Source organism: Ranitomeya variabilis, chromosome 4, assembly GCF_051348905.1.
Source record: "Ranitomeya variabilis isolate aRanVar5 chromosome 4, aRanVar5.hap1, whole genome shotgun sequence".
NCBI classification, from domain to species: domain Eukaryota; kingdom Metazoa; phylum Chordata; class Amphibia; order Anura; family Dendrobatidae; genus Ranitomeya; species Ranitomeya variabilis.
This window is the reverse complement of record NC_135235.1, coordinates 621,368,836-621,388,894: the sequence shown is the minus strand read 5'-3', so window position 1 is coordinate 621,388,894 and position 20,059 is coordinate 621,368,836. Positions and strand designations below refer to the sequence as shown.

The 20,059-nt window shown below is 44.6% G+C and overlaps 1 long non-coding RNA gene across 3 annotated transcripts in view; it reads right to left on the bottom strand.

Annotated features, from left to right (window-relative positions):
- Nucleotides 1-10,053, bottom strand: part of LOC143766093 (uncharacterized) — a 29,699-nt gene extending 19,646 nt beyond the window's left edge. Inside the window, exon 1 of one of the 3 annotated variants that reach the window (XR_013213531.1) lies at nucleotides 9,980-10,053. This is a non-coding gene — a long non-coding RNA (uncharacterized LOC143766093). Of the gene's footprint in view, nucleotides 1-8,442; nucleotides 8,467-9,788; nucleotides 9,888-9,979 lie in introns of those variants that run through there. The other 2 variants (XR_013213529.1, XR_013213530.1) reach the window with 2 other exon arrangements.
- Between the last annotated feature and the right edge of the window lie 10,006 nt (nucleotides 10,054-20,059).

Here is a 20,059-nt window from a genome sequence, read left to right as displayed (position 1 = left end):
CCAGCTTGTACTAAATGTGATTTCTGATTTTGCTGGAAGCTCTAGGGGGCTGGTATTCTCCCCCCGGGCCGTTAGACGGTTCGGGGGTTCTTGAATATCCAACGTGGATATTTTTGATAGGGTTTTTGCTGACCGTATAAGTCATCTTACTATATTCTGCTATTAGTCAGTGGGCCTCTCTTTGCTAAATACCTAGTTCATTCTTATGTTTGTCTTTTCTTCTTACCTCACTGTTATTATTTGTTGGGGGCTTGTATCCAACTTTTGGGGTCTTTTCTCTGGAGGCAAGAAAGGTCTATCTTTTCCCTTCTAGGGTTAGTTAGTTCTCCGGCTGGTGCGAGACGTCTAGAACCAACGTAGGCACGTTCCCCGGCTGCTGCTATTTGTGGTGCTAGGATTAGATATACGGTCAGCCCAGTTACCACTGCCCTATGAGCTGGTTTTTTGTGTTTGCAGACTTGGTATTTATTTCTGAGACCCTCTGCCATTGGGGTCATAACAGTATGCCAGGCCAAAGTTGAATGTTTAATGCATTGCAGAAGTGGGATAATAAGAAAGGAAATTCTGAGGTTTTTTTTTTTTGTTTTTTTTTTCCTCTCTTTCTTCCTCCCCTTTACCTCTGAGTGGCTTGAGCTTGCTGCAGACATGAATGTCCAGACCTTGATTACAAGTGTGGACCAGCTTGCTGCTCGTGTGCAGGGCATACAAGATTTTGTTACCAGTAGTCCTATGTCTGAACCTAAAATACCTATTCCTGAACTGTTCACTGGAGACCGATTTAAGTTTAGGAATTTCAGGAATAATTGTAAATTGTTTCTATCTCTGAGACCCCGTTCGTCTGGAGACTCAGCTCAGCAAGTTAAAATTGTTATCTCTTTCTTACAGGGCGACCCTCAGGATTGGGCCTTCTCGCTAGCGCCAGGAGATCCGGCATTGGCAAATATTGATGTGTTTTTTCTGGCGCTCGGATTGCTTTACGAGGAACCCAATCTTGAAATTCAGGCAGAAAAAGCCTTGCTGGCTATTTCTCAGGGCCAGGATGAAGCTGAAGTGTATTGCCAAAAATTTCGGAAATGGTCCGTGCTTACTCAGTGGAATGAGTGTGCTCTGGCCGCAAATTTCAGAAATGGCCTTTCTGAAGCCATTAAGAATGTGATGGTGGGTTTCTCCATTCCTACAAGTCTGAATGATTCCATGGCGCTGGCTATTCAAATTGACCAGCGTTTGCGGGAGCGCAAAGCCGCTAATGCTCTTGTGGTGTTGTCTGAACAAACACCTGATTTAATGCAATGTGGTAGAATTCAGACTAGAAATGAACGGAAAAATCATAGACGTCAGAATGGGTTGTGTTTTTACTGTGGTGATTCTACACATGTTATATCAGCATGCTCTAAACGCCTAACAAGGGTTGTTAGTCCTGTCGCCATTGGTAATTTGCAATCTAAATTTATTTTGTCTGTGACTTTAATTTGCTCATTGTCTTCCTACCCTGTTATGGCGTTTGTGGATTCAGGTGCTGCCCTGAGTCTTATGGATCTGTCATTTGCCAAGCGCTGTGGTTTTGTTCTTGAGCCGTTGGTAAATCCTATCCCTCTTAGAGGTATTGATGCTACGCCATTGGTGGCAAATAAACCGCAGTTTTGGACAGAGGTAACCATGTGCATGACTCCTGAACATCGGGAGGTGATTCGTTTTCTTGTTCTGCATAAAATGCATGATTTGGTCGTTTTGGGTCTGCCATGGTTACAGACCCATAATCCAGTCTTGGATTGGAAGGCAATGTCTGTGTCAAGTTGGGGCTGTCAGGGAATTCATGGTGATTCCCCGCCGGTGTCTATTGCTTCCTCTATTCCTTCGGAAGTTCCTGAGTATTAGTCTGATTTTCAGGATGTATACAGCGAGTCCAGGTCCAGTGCTCTGCCTCCTCATAGGGACTGTGACTGCGCTATAGATTTGATTCCAGGTAGTAAATTTCCTAAGGGAAGACTATTTAATCTGTCTGTACCTGAGCATACCGCAATGCGTTCGTATATCAAGGAATCTCTGGAGAAGGGGCATATCCGTCCATCCTCTTCCCCTCTTGGTGCGGGATTCTTTTTTGTGGCCAAGAAGGACGGATCTTTGAGACCTTGTATTGACTATCGGCTTCTGAATAAAATCACTGTTAAATTTCAGTATCCTTTGCCTCTGTTGTCGGACTTGTTTGCCCGGATTAAAGGTGCCAAGTGGTTCACCAAGATAGATCTTCGTGGTGCGTACAACCTTGTGCGCATTAAGCAAGGAGATGAATGGAAAACTGCATTTAATACGCCCGAAGGTCATTTTGAGTACTTGGTGATGCCTTTTGGGCTCTCTAATGCTCCTTCAGTGTTTCAGTCCTTTATGCATGATATTTTCCGGAAGTATCTGGATAGATTTATGATTGTTTATCTGGATGATATTCTGTTTTTTTCTGATGATTGGGACTCGCATGTAGAGCAGGTCAGGATGGTGTTTCAGGTTTTGCGTGAGAATGCTTTATTTGTTAAGGGCTCAAAGTGTCTCTTTGGAGTACAGAAGGTTCCCTTTTTGGGTTTTATTTTTTCCCCTTCTGCGGTGGAGATGGACCCAGTCAAGGTCCGAGCTATTCATGATTGGACTCAACCCACGTCAGTTAAGAGTCTTCAGAAGTTCTTGGGCTTTGCTAACTTCTACCGTCGTTTTATCGCTAATTTTTCTAGCGTTGTTAAACCTTTGACGGATATGACCAAGAAAGGTTCTGATGTTGCTAACTGGGCTCCTGCAGCCGTGGAGGCTTTCCAAGAGTTGAAGCGCCGGTTTACTTCAGCGCCTGTTTTGTGCCAGCCTGATGTCTCACTTCCCTTTCAGGTTGAAGTGGATGCTTCTGAGATTGGGGCAGGGGCCGTTTTGTCGCAGAGAGGCCCTGGTTGCTCTGTAATGAGACCATGTGCTTTTTTCTCTAGGAAGTTTTCACCTGCTGAGCGGAATTATGATGTTGGCAATCGGGAGTTGCTGGCCATGAAGTGGGCATTTGAGGAGTGGCGTCATTGGCTCGAGGGTGCTAAGCATCGTGTGGTGGTCTTGACTGATCACAAAAATCTGATGTATCTCGAGTCTGCTAAACGCCTGAATCCTAGACAGACCCGTTGGTCATTGTTTTTCTCCCGTTTTGACTTTGTGGTCTCGTATTTACCAGGTTCAAAGAATGTGAAGGCTGATGCTCTTTCAAGGAGCTTTGTGCCTGACTCTCCTGGAGTCGCAGAACCAGTTGGTATTCTTAAAGAGGGAGTAATCTTGTCAGCCATTTCTCCGGATTTGCGACGTGTGTTGCAGAGATTTCAGGCTGGTAGACCTGACTCTTGTCCACCTGACAGACTGTTTGTTCCTGATAAGTGGACCAGCAGAGTCATTTCCGAGGTTCATTCCTCGGTGTTGGCAGGGCATCCGGGAATTTTTGGCACCAGAGATTTGGTGGCTAGGTCCTTTTGGTGGCCTTCCTTGTCACGGGATGTGCGGTCATTTGTGCAGTCCTGTGGGACTTGTGCTCGAGCTAAGCCTTGCTGTTCTCGTGCCAGCGGGTTGCTCTTGCCCTTGCCTGTCCCGAAGAGGCCTTGGACACACATTTCCATGGATTTCATTTCAGATCTTCCGGTGTCTCAGGGCATGTCTGTCATCTGGGTGGTATGTGATCGCTTTTCCAAGATGGTCCATTTGGTATCTTTGCCTAAGCTGCCTTCCTCTTCCGATCTGGTTCCTTTGTTCTTTCAGAATGTGGTTCGTTTGCACGGCATTCCTGAGAATATCGTGTCTGACAGAGGATCCCAGTTTGTTTCCAGGTTCTGGCGATCCTTTTGTGCTAAGATGGGCATTGATTTGTCGTTTTCGTCTGCCTTTCATCCTCAGACTAATGGACAAACGGAGCGAACTAATCAGACTCTGGAGGCTTATTTGAGGTGTTTTGTTTCTGCAGATCAGGATGATTGGGTGACCTTCTTGCCGTTGGCTGAGTTTGCCCTTAATAATCGGGCTAGTTCTGCTACTTTGGTTTCGCCATTTTTCTGCAACTCTGGTTTCCATCCTCATTTTTCCTCGGGACATGTGGAGCCTTCTGACTGTCCTGGGGTAGATTCTGTGGTGGATAGGTTGCAGCAGATTTGGAATCATGTGGTGGACAACTTAAAGTTGTCACAGGAGAAGGCTCAGCGTTTTGCCAACCGCCGCCGCGGTGTGGGTCCCCGACTTCGTGTTGGGGATTTGGTATGGCTGTCTTCTCGATTTGTTCCTATGAAGGTCTCCTCTCCTAAATTTAAGCCTCGCTTCATCGGTCCTTACAAGATATTGGAAATCCTTAATCCTGTGTCCTTTCGCTTGGATCTTCCGGTGTCGTTTGCCATTCACAACGTGTTCCATAGGTCTTTGTTGCGGCGGTACGTTGTACCTGTGGTTCCTTCTGTTGAGCCTCCTGCTCCGGTGTTGGTTGAGGGCGAGTTGGAGTACGTGGTGGAGAAGATCTTGGATTCTCGTCTCTCCAGGCGGAGGCTTCAGTATCTGGTCAAGTGGAAGGGCTATGGTCAGGAGTATAATTCCTGGGTGTTTGCCTCTGATGTGCATGCGGCCGATTTAGTTCGTGCCTTTCACGCTGCTCATCCTGATCGCCCTGGTGGTCTTGGTGAGGGTTCGGTGACCCCTCCTTAAAGGGGGGGTACTGTTGTGAATTAGACTTTTTTGGCTCCCTCTTGTGGTCACTAGTGATATGACTCTGGGATTGTCTTTCCTCAGTTTGGCACCCACCTGGGTCGTTAGTCCAGGGGTGTTGCTATATGAACTTCCTGAATTCTCAGTCTGGTGCCTGGCATTGTTGTAATCAGTTCTTTCTGTTTGCTCCTGTCTGCTGGCCCTGGTTCTTGCAAAATTAAGCTAAGTCCTGCTTCCTTGTTTTTTGGTTATTTGTATTGCTCTTATTTTTTGTCCAGCTTGTACTAAATGTGATTTCTGATTTTGCTGGAAGCTCTAGGGGGCTGGTATTCTCCCCCCGGGCCGTTAGACGGTTCGGGGGTTCTTGAATATCCAGCGTGGATATTTTTGATAGGGTTTTTGCTGACCGTATAAGTCATCTTACTATATTCTGCTATTAGTCAGTGGGCCTCTCTTTGCTAAATACCTAGTTCATTCTTATGTTTGTCTTTTCTTCTTACCTCACCGTTATTATTTGTTGGGGGCTTGTATCCAACTTTTGGGGTCTTTTCTCTGGAGGCAAGAAAGGTCTATCTTTTCCCTTCTAGGGTTAGTTAGTTAGTTCTCCGGCTGGCGCGAGACGTCTAGAACCAACGTAGGCACGTTCCCCGGCTGCTGCTATTTGTGGTGCTAGGATTAGATATACGGTCAGCCCAGTTACCACTGCCCTATGAGCTGGTTTTTTGTGTTTGCAGACTTGGTATTTATTTCTGAGACCCTCTGCTATTGGGGTCATAACACCTAACCCTAAATTTAGCTACAACCCTAACCCTAAATTTAGCCCCAACCCTAACCCTAGCCCTAACCCTAGCCCTAACCCTAACCCTAGCCCTAACCCTAATTTTAGCCCCAACTCTTCTCTCCTGCCGGCCGGCAGATGGCAGCAGAGAGCGGGCACACTGCGCATGCGCCCGCCATTTTCTTTCCATAGGAAGAAGCCGGCGGCCAGGAGAAGACACAGGAGGACCCAGGGACACCGGTAAGTATGATAGGGTCCTCGAATCCCCCTATTTCTCTGTCCTCTGATGTGCGATCACATCGTCTTCAATGAACTGTCTTCAAAGATGCCGAAGTCCCCCTGCAGCACCCGGGTAACCAGGGTAAACATCGGGATACTAAGTGCAGGGCCGCGCTTAGTAACCCGATATTTACCCTGGTTACCATTGTAAAAGTTAAAAAAAACCACTACATACTCACATTCTGATGTCTGTCACGTCCCCCGGCGTCCACTGACTGTGTCTGCGCCGGCCGTAAAGCAGAGCACAGCGGTGATGTCACCGCTGTGCTCTGCTTTACGGCCGGCCGGCGCTGGCACAGTCAGTGCAGGGAGCTCTCGGCAGCAGCGAGTGCATAGCAGCGCTCCTGTCGAAAGCAGTTTTAACCCTGTGGACGCCGGGGGACGTGACAGACATCAGAATGTGAGTATGTAGTTTTTTTTTTTAACTTTTGCAATGTTAACCAGGGTAAATATCGGGTTACAAAGCGCGGCCCTGCGCTTAGTAACCCGATATTTACCCTGGTTACAAGTGAACACATCGCTGGATCGGCGTCACACACGCCGATCCAGCGATGACAGCGGGTGATCAGCGACCAAAAATAGGTCCTGATCATTCCCATCGACCAACGATCTCCCAGCAGGGGCCTGATCGTTGGTTGCTGTCACACATAAAGAGATCGTTAAGCGGGATCATTGCTACGTCACCAAAAGCGTGACGTTGCAACGATATCGTTAACGATATCGCTATGTGTGAAGGTACCTTTACTTTCACCATTTATTTTCATTCTCCTGCAATGCTATTATCTTACATGATGAACAGATTGTTTCCATGGCGCTCGACCACTAGAGCCTGGCCAGGACAGGAGTTATCTCCAAACATATCAGTCAGTTCTCTCCAGCCATTATTTTCTATACTGCAGTTAGCCTCTCATCTTCCTCCCCTTCTTTTCAGCTCCTGACAAGCTGCTCTTATCAGTCCTGTAGAATCAGGGTATGTGCACACGTCAGGATTTCTTGCAGAAATTTCCTGAAGAAAACCGGAAATTTTCTGCAAGAAATCCGCATTTTTTTTTTTGCATTTTTTTCCCGTTTTTTTCAGCATTTTGCAAGCGTAATTAGCTTGCAGAATGCTAAAGTTTTCCAAGAGATCTGTAGCATCGCTTGGAAAATTGATTGACAGGTTGGTCACACTTGTCAAACAGAGTGTTTGACAAGTGTGACCAACTTTTTACTATAGATGCTGCCTATGCAGCATCAATAGTAAAAGATAGAATGTTTAAAAATAATAAAAAAAATTAAAGAAAATGGTTATAATCACCTGCAGACAGCCGATCTCCTCAGCGGCTTCCGTTCCTATAGATGGTGTGTGTGTGTGCAGGACCTTCGATGACGTCGCGGTCATGTGACCGCGACGTCATCGCAGGTCCTTCACACACACCAGCTATAGGAACGGAAGTGGCAGCGTGCACCGCTGAGAGGCGGGAAGACTCCGGGGGCCATCGAAAGTGAGTATATGACTATTTTTTATTTTAATTCCTTTTTTTTTACCAATTATATGGTGCCCAGTCTGTGGAGGAGAGTCTCCTCTCCTCCACCCTGGGTACCAACCGCACATGATCTGCTTACCTCCCGCATGGTGGGCATAGTCACAAGCGGAAAGTAAGCAGATCAATGCATTCCTAGGTGTGCGGAATCCCCGCAATTCCGCAAATTTAATGAACATGTTGCTTTTTTTTCCGCGATGCGATTTTTTCGCAGAAAAAAATGCAACATTTGAAATGCGGAATACACTGAAAATAATGGGAGGCATATGTAAGCTTTTTTTTGCGTTTTTTTCGCGTTTTGTATCACGTTTTTATAGTGAAAAAACGTGAAAAAATGCGAAAAATACTGAACGTGTGTACATGGCCTCACATTCCAGTTCCCTGCCCACAATGTCACAGCTCTTACTGTGACAAGCATTGTGCTTGTTCAAATGTATTTATTTCACAAACTTATATAGCACCATTAATATTCTACAGCGCTTTACAGACATTATCAAATGCACTGTTATCTCAAAATGCAAGTGATAACAGTGTAGAAGAAGCTCTGCTAAGGCTACTTTCACACTAGTGTCGTACGATGCACGATGAATTGCGTCGTTGTGACGTACCGACGCAAGCAGTGAAAGCGCCGCACAACGGGGGCAGTGGATGCTGTTTTTCAACGCATCCGCTGCCCCATTGTGAGGTGCGGGGAGGCGGGGGCGGAGTTCCAGACGCGCATGCGCGGTCGGAAAAGACGGGCACGAGGCACCAAAAAACGTTACATGCAACGTTTTTTGGTGGCGACGGTCCGACACAACACGATGCAACCGTCGCACGACGGTTGTTATGTGTGGCAATGCGTCGCACTACGTCGCTAATATCAATGTCAATGGAGAAAAAACGCATCCTGCAAGCACTTTTTCAGGATGCGTTTTTTCTACAAAACGACGCATAGCGACGTGCAGTGCACGACGCTAGTGTGAAAGTAGCCTAATACTACAGCTCTGCTGCTCACCAGAACTATTACTCAAGGAGGAGAGCCCCTCCAAGAAAAAAGGAAGTTAGGAGACTGCAGAGTCATTAGCTGCTCAAGAGATAACTTGAAAATAACCCTTTAAGAGTTGACTGGACTGAAAACAGAATATTCATTATACAAGATCACAGGAAATCTCTGTTTTAACATACCTAATTTCTCCAACTCATTCATTTTTAAAAGAATAAGAAAAGAGTTAGAAGCAATTCTATGTCTATTTATTACAACACTGCCACCCTCCTCTCTTCTACTATTGCTAATTTTAAAGCTAGCATGAAAAAAGCTGAAAAAGTTGGCGAAGTGCTACATGACAGTGATTTGGTCAACAAGTTTTAGATTTACTAACACCTTAAAACCCAGGGACTATATATATATATATATATATATATATATATATATATATATATATATATATATATATATCATTTTTAAATGAGTGAATGTTATGTCCTGCACCATTTAACACAAGCAATCAGTGCTTGATATGATACCGTATATACTCGAGTATAAGCCGACCCGAGTATAAGCCGACCCCCCTAATTTTGCCACAAAAAACTGGGAAAACTTATTGACTCGAGTATAAGCCTAGGGTGGAAAATGCAACAGCTACCGGTGAATTTCAAAAATAAAAATAGATGCTCCATACTGTTCATTATGGCCCCATAGCTGTGCCATATAGTGCTCTGCACCATTATTGCCCCATAGCTGTGCCATATAGTGCTCTGCACCATTATTGCCCCATAGCTGTGCCATACAGTGCTCTGCACCATTACTGCCCCATAGCTGTGCCATATAGTGCTCTGCACCATTATTGCCCCATAGCTGTGCCATACAGTGCTCTGCACCATTACTGCCCCATAGCTGTGCCATATAGTGCTCTGCACCATTATTGCCCCATAGCTGTGCCATACAGTGCTCTGCACCATTACTGCCCCATAGCTGTGCCATATAGTGCTCTGCACCATTATTGCCCCATAGCTGTGCCATACAGTGCTCTGCACCATTACTGCCCCATAGCTGTGCCATATAGTGCTCTGCACCATTATTGCCCCATAGCTGTGCCATACAGTGCTCTGCACCATTACTGCCCCATAGCTGTGCCATATAGTGCTCTGCACCATTATTGCCCCATAGCTGTGCCATACAGTGCTCTGCACCATTACTGCCCCATAGCTGTGCCATATAGTGCTCTGCACCATTATTGCCCCATAGCTGTGCCATACAGTGCTCTGCACCATTACTGCCCCATAGCTGTGCCATATAGTGCTCTGCACCATTATTGCCCCATAGCTGTGCCATACAGTGCTCTGCACCATTACTGCCCCATAGCTGTGCCATATAGTGCTCTGCACCATTACTGCCCCATAGCTGTGCCATATAGTGCTCTGCACCATTACTGCCCCATAGCTCTGCCATATAGTGCTCTGCACCGTCCATTATTGCCCCATAGCTGTGCTGCTGCTGCTGCTGCAATAAAAATAATAAAACACATACTCACCTGTCTTGCTTGCAGCTTCTCGGCGCCATCTTCCCGGCGTCTCCCCGCACTGACTGATCAGGCAGAGGGCGGCGCGCACACTATATGCGTCATCGCGCCCTCTGCCTGATCAGTCAGAGCGGAGAGACGCCAGGAAGATGGAGACAGCGCCCGGCGTGTGGAACCAGGACAGGTGAATATGACATACTTACCTGCTCCCGGCGTCCCGCTCCTTCCCCCTGCCTGTGTTCGGTGCCGCAGCTCTTCCTCTGTCAGCGGTCACCGGCACCGCTTCATTACAGAAATGAATAGGCGGCTCCGCCCCTATGGGAGGTGGAGCAGCCTATTCATTTCTCTAATGAGCGGTCCCACGTGACCGCTCAGGGGAAGAGGCTGCTGCACCCGGAAACCGTGGGACGGGCAGGGGGAGTGACAGGATCGCCGGGACTAGGTAAGTATGCCTCAGCGCCCTCTCCCCCTCACCCGCCGACTCTGCCACAGACCGTGACTCGAGTATAAGCCGAGGGGGCACTTTCAGCCCAAAAATTTGGGCTGAAAATCTCGGCTTATACTCGAGTATATACGGGTAATTTTGGGATTAGAGATGAGAAAATTATCCATGATGAACCTAATTCATAACGAATTTCCTCAAAACTTGAGTTTCTGGGAAATTTTGTTTTTTTGAAGATTTTGATTTGTATGATTCCAGATCTTTTTTGAGGGCTGAGAAGTGGTTAAAATACTAAAATACCTAACACTCACCTATCCCCAGCCCTTCCCTGTCCTTATGTAGCTCCTCGGGTTTTCTGCTCAGGTCTTTGATTCTTCCATTACTCCTTTCAAGGAGTGACTCCAGTGATTGACCTCACTCAGTCCTATTGAGGGGTCATCATTGCCTCAAATTAATGTGCGCTGCTCTTTCCCCCCTCCCATTTGGCCTTAGCACTGGAAGGGAGCACCTGAAGAACCAAAGATTTGCATAGTAGACCATGAAATGTTGTAGTGGCTGGTGAGGCATAAGGATAGGTGAGGACCCATTACAGGTTAGTATAGTATGTTTTAATATTTTTTAACCCTTTCTCTCCCCTCCCTTTATTATGGGGTTTGGAGAGACCTTAGAACTTAATAAGCGTCTTTCCACGTCAATCAGGACATTTTCAATGTGAGAAAATCAGAGTTCACTGAGACAAGTGTAATACCACATTCCACCTGGTGTGACACTGTGAGCAAATCAAGCACTCGTTTAATGCTTCAGAGCTGATCAGTGGTGATCACAGAATCTGGACTCCTGACCCTATGATGAGGTTACTGTCAGGAGACCTTTCAAATTTTAAGGCTTTGCCAAAAAGGAGCAACAATTGAATGTGGATGATTAGAAGATGCTATATGATAATGTATATTATGCAAATAGTATTGTTTTATGAAAAAGCGTATATGCAAGAGTCTTCTTACATGCAGGAAAAAGTAGCTTTATGCTATACAGCTGTAATATGTGGCTTCCACTTTGTTCTTCTTGATCATGTTATCTATCCATACCCATCAACAACATACTATACAGTATATCCATAACCCTTATTTTGCTCTCTGGCTCTTTAAATAATAACAACACAAAATCCACTAGATGGCGCACTTATTCTAGCAATTCCGAGCTCCTAAGTGTTATTTTCTGTGTGAACATTTTCACTTTCATGGATGGTTTGTATGTCTTTGTACTAGTTTTTCTATGGTTATGTTATTGCAGAACTTAGAACAGACACCACTTCTAGGGAAATTTCAGACTAATGAACTAAGTTAAAGAGAACCTGTCATGTCCCCAAATGATGCTATTAACCTGCAGATATAGGGTTAATCTGCAGATAAATAGTGTTATAATACTATTCGTTCATCTTATTAAAAGTCCAGCTATCGGGGGAAAATTAACTTTATTCCTCCTGGGAGCCGCAGACTTTCAGTCCTACAGATGTGCCGGCGCAGCTACAGTGACCACTCAGAACACAAGGAGCAGTGGCTGTCAGTGCGCCCCAACACTGCGAATGACATCTCTGCAGCACATCTATGCAGAGCAAGCTGTCAATCAAAGTGCCGGGGCGTACTTACTTATGTGGCTCACAATGTTGTGAGCGATGACTGTAGTTGTTCTAGGCACTCCTCTATGACTGAAAGCAGCCAGCTCCTGCGAAGAATAAAGTTAATTTTCTCCCAGAATCCATAATTTCAGTACTTCAGCCAATTAACTGCTGCAGCCAATCAAATGTTGTTGATTGGCTGCAGCAGTCACGTTCTGGCTTAGCAGGATGTAAAAAGAGCAATGAGTGTTTCTTCTGGCTCAGACAAAACATCATCGACCTCCGGTTGACTGCAGGGATCACCTAACATCCTATGCCAGGAAGTCCGAAGAACAGCAGGGACATCAGCAGCAGCACTGAGGAATGACCAGGTTTTTGTAGGGCCCATTTTAACTAAAAACATATAGTGGACAACTCATCTAATTTCTTCAAATATGTCTCAAATGGCTTTGATGTAGTTGGTGCTGTGGATATCGCCTATAGGGATTTCTGAACAGCCTCTTATTAAGTCCCAAATGTCTTGCAGAGTATTTGTCACTTTCTCAAAAAATTGAGTTAAATATCTTATAAAAATCTCTGGGCTCCCCTGAGTTGGCTGCACTTTTCTATATTGGTCTGCGTGGCTCAATTGCAGAATTATTCACATTTGATTCTTCTGAGGGCAGAATGTGAAATTTTTGCTTGCAGTCCAACTGGATTTTATTTTGATTTTTTTCTAGCAGTGTGTGCTTTCACCCCCTCCCTTCCAGATGCTGCAAATCACAGCTCGGAGGCTGATCTAGCAATCTTAGAGGCTGCCAAGCTGTGATTGCGATTGGCTGTATCTGTGAGGGAGAGATGAAAGAGTACGTCCCAGAGAACACTCTGAAGAAACACCCAGTTAAACTGCAAAGCAGAGATTTCACATAGTGTGCTCCAGAAGAAATACAGGGATTTTTAAAAGGTATTTAACTTGATTATTTTGAGCAAGTAACAGGTTCTCTTTAGCTAAACTGATTAAATTGAAGCATGATGAGAAGAAATTCCCTGTCCCAGTATCACATTGGTAGTTTTGTAATAGATTTAGGGATACTAAATTTTGACAGTTTTCTAAACACTGATAAAATAGAACAAGTCCAAAGATGGGCTACAAAAGTGGTTAAATGCCTCAAGTTAGACAAGCCACCATCAAAGATGTCTGTCAGCAGCTGTCTTTTAGGAAACACTGGAGTAGTCAAGAGAGATAGTCGTTGGCTGAATTTTTGACCAAACCCATTATTCAACCAACAGCTATCTAATGTGTATTGGGAATGCCTAAGGGAATGAAAACTAAATACATCAGGTGGTTCAGAAGCCACTTGGAGCTGCGGCTCAAGTTGATAAGCCCAGGGCTCTTCAATATTTTATTCTCTGGGTAGAATAGCGCCTCAGGGGTGTGGCACAACAGGAATTTAAACATGTATACTTGGCGCTGGAACTTTTTAATGCACTGCAGGCACTTGTTCATAATTTCCCTGGTGTTGGATGAGACTCAACACTGATTGCGCTCAGCAATGTTGTGCGACATAGTAGGGTAAGCGTGAGACAATACCTTGGGTCTCTGACAAGGTACTTCCGTACTAAGCATGTGCAGCTGCATCTCTGATCTAGCCAGCCCAAGATGGGCCTCTCTTCAAGAAAGACATCTATCAAACATTTTTTGGAATATCCTTTAGATATAAGGATCTGAGGTGGGGAAATCCTACCATTGTGCAAACTAAACACATTGACAGCAGGAAATAATTGACGTAGTAATATGTCAAAAAACTTTCTGGAAATCGTTCCCTTCCAAACATTTTTTAAAAATTATGCATAATAGATTCACATTTGTACTTGTTTTTTTTATTATGTAGACCCCTCCTCACATGTAAAGCGCCATGGAATAAATGGCGCTATAATAATAAATAATAATGATAATATCTCGTTTAAAAAAAAAAAGAAGTGAGCGGCATACGACAAAAACATTTACCTGAGGTCGTAAATATGTTTCTAAGTGTAAATTTATGTTGAATTATATGGACACTTTTGGGAACAAACTTTTTAATTCATTTTTAGCAACAAAAAAAAAAGATGCAAAAAACAAGATCGATTTTGCGTTTGGGTTTAATTAAAAAATATATTATATAGCCTCTGTGTTGCACTCATTATTTTAGGCTGCAGATTGAGTTAACTGATAATCTATCAGAGCAAATTTATAACTCTTATATCCATTCTTATGAGTCTCTCTGATTTATGAACACATGAAAGTTAAGCAGAATTTTGAGGTCTTGAATGAGCTTAGAGGAGCTTAAAAAAAAGAATACAATAGTTATAAACTCTTCCATCAGAACAAGCTCAATGACAGGCTCTCAGTTAAGTTATTTTGCAGCCAGTAATTAACAGTGCAACACATAGTCTATAGATGACAAACAGTGGAAATTATTTAATAAAATCCAATTGCATAAAAGATTTTTAGTCAAAATACATGCATTTAAAGAGAACATGTGACTAGGTCATAAATGGGCGCAGCTGCAAGCAGCGTCCGAGGCGCGCCACAGAAGAACGGCACATTGCTAGCGCAAGCCGAAAGAGGCACGCACTAGCAATGCGCTGCAGGGAAAATTCACATTGCTGTCAATGGGTGCGCTAACGGACCTGTTGCACGGCGTTAATTGCGACATTTTCGCCGTGCAACGCTGTCCGTTAGCGTGCACACATTAACGCAATGTGAACCTAGCCTTAAAGATTTTTCTGTATTTTCATGACAATGAAAATTGTACATTCACACTGAAGGCACAAAAACTATGAATTAACACTTGTAGAATGATATACTTAACAAAAGAGTGTGAAGCAACTGAAAATATGTCCTATATTCTAGGTTCTTCAAAATAGCCACCTTTTGCTTTGATGACTGCTTTGCACACTCTTGGCATTCTCTTGATGAGCTTCAAGAGGTAGTCACTGGGAATGGTTTTCACTTCACAGGTGTGCCCTGTCAGGTTTAATAAGTGGGATTTCTTGCCTTTTTAATGGGGTTGGGACCATCAGTTGTGTTGAGCAGAAGTCTGGTGGATACACAGCTGATAGTCCTACTGAATAGACTATTAGAATTTGTATTATGGCAATAAAAAAGCAGCTAAATAAAGAAAAACGAGTGGCTATCATTACTTTAAGAAATGAAGGTCAGTCAGTCTGAAAAATTGGGAAAACTTTGAAAGTGTCCCCAAGTGCAGTTGCAAAAACCATCAAGTGCTACAAAGAAACTGGCTCACATGAGGACCGCCCCAGGAAAGGAAGACCAAGAGTCACCTCTGCTTCTGAGGATAAGTTTATCCGAGTCACCAGCCTCAGAAATCGCAGGTTAACAGCAGTCTCACGTTAGAGACCAGGTCAATGCCACACAGAGTTCTTGCAGCAGACACATCTCTACAACAACTGTTAAGAGGAGACTTTTTTCAGCAGGCCTTCATGGTAAAATAGCTGCTAGGAAACCACTGCTAATGACAGACAACAAGCAGAAGAGACTTATTTGGGTTAAAGAACACAAGGAATGGACATTAGACCAGTGGAGATCTGTGCTTTGGTCTGATGAGTCCAAATTTGAAATCTTTGGTTCCAACCACCGTGTCTTTGTGCAATGCAGAAAAGGTGAACGGATGGACTCTACATGCCTGGTTCCCACCATGAAGCACGGAGGAGGAGGTGTGATGGTGTGGAGGTGCTTTGCAGGTGACACTGTTGGGGATTTATTCAAAATTTAAGGCATACTGAACCAGCATGGCTACTACAGCATCTTGCAGCGGCATGCTATTCCATCCGGTTTGCGTTTAGTTGGACAATCATTTATTTTTCAACAGGACAATGACCCAAAACACACCTCCAGGCTGTGTAAGGGCTATTTGACCAAGAAGGAGAGTGATGGGGTGCTACGCCAGATGAGCAGTAACAGTGACAGCTCAATACAGGAAGAAGCTGCGGTGCCGGGGAAGCAGGGACTGCACCGCGCCAAGAGCAGGTGAGTATAACGGGGAGGGGAGCGCAGCTCTGTGCGATATTCACCTGCTCCTCGTTCCGGCGCCACTCTGTCTTCAGCGTCTTCTGCAGTGACGCTCAGGTCAGAGGGCGCGATGATGTGGTTAGTGTGCGCCCTCTGCCTGAACGTCAGTGCAGAAGATGCTGAAGATGGAGCGGCGCCGGAACGAAGTCAGGTGAATATTGAAAGTGCTGGTGGCCTGAGCGACGAGAGGTGAGTATGTGATTTTTTTTTTATCGCAGCAACAGCAAATGGGGCAAGTGTTTGTATGGAGCATCTTATGGGGCCATAATCAACATTTGTGCAGGATTATATGGGGGCAAATATCTTTATGGAGCATCTTATGGGGCCATAATCAACGTTTGTGGAGCATTATATGGGGCAAGTGTCTGTATGGAGCATCTTATGGGGCCATAATCAACATTTGTGCAGCATTATATTGGGCAAATGTGTCTATGGAGCATCTTACGGGGCCATTATTAACCTTTATGCAGGATTATATGGGGCATATTTTAATATGGAGCATCTTATGGGGCCATCATAAACTTTATGGAGCATTATATGAGGCTGCTGATTCAATGTGGATATTCAAAAAAACACTTAGCCTACTGATGTCTCAATTAACATTACTTTTATTGGTATCTATTTTTACTTTTGACATTTATCGGTAACTGCTGCATTTTCACCCTAGGCTTATACTCGAGTCATTAAGTTTTCCCAGTTTTTTGTGGCAAAAATTAGGGGGGTCGGCTTATACTCGGGTCGGCTTATACTCGAGTATATACGGTACCTAGTTCTGTGCATGGGGCATGCAGTTGTGTCTCGTTCCCGCTGTCCGTTGCCCGCCACTGCAGCCGCGCTGTTCGCAGGAGTTAATCACAGCCTCGGAGCTCTGTGTCGATCTCTTCCCATGAGCCCTGCGCCAGTCACAGCGCAAGAACCATAGGCCAGCTGACGTCATCCATAGCCTCTGATTGTTCCTGGGCTGTGATTAGCCCAGGGCTCCTGCGCTCTGATTGGCCCAGGGCTCCTGCACCACCAAAGCACTGAAAGCAGCACCGCGGAGGAAACCAGTAAGAAAGTGAAAGTGTGTGTGTGTCTGTGTATGGGTGTGTGTGTGTGTGTGTGTGTGTGTGTGTGTGTTGCACACATGGGAGGCTGCAGTGGGATACTGTGATAATGAGAGGCTGCAGTGGGATACCGGGTTGATGGGAGGCTGCAGTGGGATGATGTGGGATGATGGGAGGCTGCAATACTGTACTGTAGAATGATGGGGGCTGTAATGGAATGATGGGGGTGCTGTATTGGGGACTGTAAAGGGATGATGAGGGCTGCAATGGGATGATGGGAATATTTGGGGCTGCAAGATAAGACCCCCCCCCCCCCCCCTGAAAATAAGACATGGTGCAACTTTAGGAGCAAAAATTAATATAAGACGGTGTCTTAATTTCGGGGACACAGGGTATTATTTATTGTTTTTGACTCCTTTACCAGATCTCTACAGATGAGCATAATGGCAGCTGGATAACCATTGTACTGCCTTTGCGTGAAGTGAATTAAGAAAGTAAGAAAAACTTGGATCCAAGAGAATACTGATTTAAAAAAAAAAAAATTCAAAGTGAATTCTTTAGCAGTGATTTTAATAAATTTTTCTAAAAGCATCCAGCATGCATTAAGAGTCCAACACTACCCCAATACGAATCATACCTGTTTTATTATTAAGCAACGATACATAGGACAGATTACAACTTTTTGAAATTGTGCCAAACAATACCTGTCTTATGATAATTGATTACATCCCAGTATATACAATATAAAGAAATACATAAGAACAAAATAAGAGAACAGCTAAATAGATATTCATGAGATATTAAAACACTACACTGCATATACAATAGATCAAGTGACAGGAACGTTGATTAAATTCAATGGAGACGAAGGCCTTCAATTAGAGTTTCCAGTCCCTGTAAGAAGATGGGAAACCATTAGTATTGTAGTATTACTAGGGCAAATAGTGTGTAACCAGCACAGCAAAAAGAGAAAAAAGAAAAAGTTAAATTCCAAACCATGATCAGTGTATCGCACATTTCCTTGCTTTAGTACAGTAAAATGGAGTGCAGCCATTGATCTATTTACTTCTCCATAGTAATCATTCTGTGCCATTCAGCTGTGTGCATTTAACTTTGCTACTAGGCTCCTTAGTACTGAATATAATATTCCCTTCTGGATTATATTAAGCACATGTTCACTTTACCTCTAATATTTCATATTACCACCGACTACTATTATTTTTTAGTGAACTAGCTTTTTATATTATGATTTATTGGGCATGGTTGCATTAATATTCCACTGAGCATTAACCCCTTAATCCCATTGGACGTACTATCCCGTCAAGGTGACCTGGGACTTAATTTCCAGTGACGGGATAGTACATCCAGCGCGATCAGCTGCGGTCACAGGGGGAGCGCGATCGGGTCTCAGCTGACTATCGCAGCTGACATCCGGCACTATGTGCCAGGAGCGGTCATTGTCCGCCCCTGGCACATTAACCCCCGGCACACTGCGATCAAACATGATCGCAGTGTTCCGGCATCATAGGGAATAATCGCGCCGGGAGGGGGCTCCCTGCGGGCTTCCCTGAGTCCCTCGGTGCCACGCGATGTGGCAGATCATCCTCCTCCGCTTCTGAGCTACAGGCAGCGGCACCCTCTTCCCCCAATGGCTGCCAATCACCTATCACCTTCTATTCAATGTCATGTGCACCGTCCTCTGTGTCAACGTGTAAGGTGCTATAGCCAGGGGTGAACCTAGCCTCTCTGCTGCCTGAGGCGAATGGAAAAATGGCGCCCCCCCCGTAATAAAATCAGTAATAATAAATGTGGTTCACTCTTTACTAGCCTAACCTGGCGCGCATGGAAAACACATACACTTTTAAATAGGAATATATTTGAAACGTCGAACTTTACACTTCTTCAGGGACTAAATGCCGCCTGAGGTGAAGTGATCAACTTGCTTCATTTTAAGTGTGCCCTTTGGACGGGGAACAGTGCTAACTGTAGTGCTTCTTCCCCGGCAGGCATCCGTGTCGTACAGATGCGGCAGTTGCCACACGTGTTACACACACGGACACAAATATCTCCAGTACCGTTTTTTCCGGTACCGGAAATATCAGGATGTGTGAAACCAGCCTAAAGCCACATTCACACGTTCAGTATTTGGTCAGAATTTTACCTCTGTATTTGTAAGCCAAATCGGGAGTGGGTGAGAGATCCAGAAGTGGTGATGTGTTTCTTTATACTTTTCCTCTGATTGGTACTCTCCTGGTTTTGGCTTACAAATACTGAGGTAACATACTGAACATGTGAACGTGCTCTGATAGCGTGTTTCTCTTACTTCTGACTTCCCGCAAACAGCTGGAGCTGGAGCGGTCAGCGACGCCCATCTGACCCGTAACGGACCGGGACCGCCCCTGGGTGAGTATAATATAACCTTTATTTCTCATCTTTCAGGATACATCGGGGGCTTATCTACAGCATTACAGAATGCATTACAGAATGCTGTAGATAAACCCCTGATGCCGGTGGCCGCAGCTCATATACGATTTTTGGGGTGAAAGACGCCCTTTAAAAAGGTACTACTGGCCTCTCAGATCCTCAATATTAATCTGACCTGATAGCAAAATGACTATAGTTGCCCATAGGATATGTCCTCCACTTGCCCAAGTAAGTCACAATAACATGTATGGGTATAACATCCTTTTCTTATAAGCACCACTTATTTGTACCATATAAATGAGATCATGTATATACTATTCATCCTATGGGCAAATATAGTCATTTTGCTATCAGGTATGAGAGGCCAGTAGTACCTTTTTAACACCCCCGCCCCCTTTTTCTGTTCGTCGGTTATAGGGAAAGGAAGAACAGAGAGAGAGAAAGAAAGGAGAGAGAGAGAAAGAGAGAAAGCAAGAAAGCAAGAACAGAGAGAGAAAGAAAACAGAAAGAAAGAACAGAGAGAGAAAGAAGGAGGGGAAAGAAAACAGAAAGAAAGAAGGAAAGAAAGAGAGAGAAAAAGAAAGAGAGAAAAAGAAAGAAGGGAAAGAAAGAGAGAAAAAGAAAGAAGGGAAAGAAAGAACAGAGAGAGAAAGAAAGAACAGAGAAAGAAAAAAAAGATTAAAGAGGGAAAGGAAGAACAGA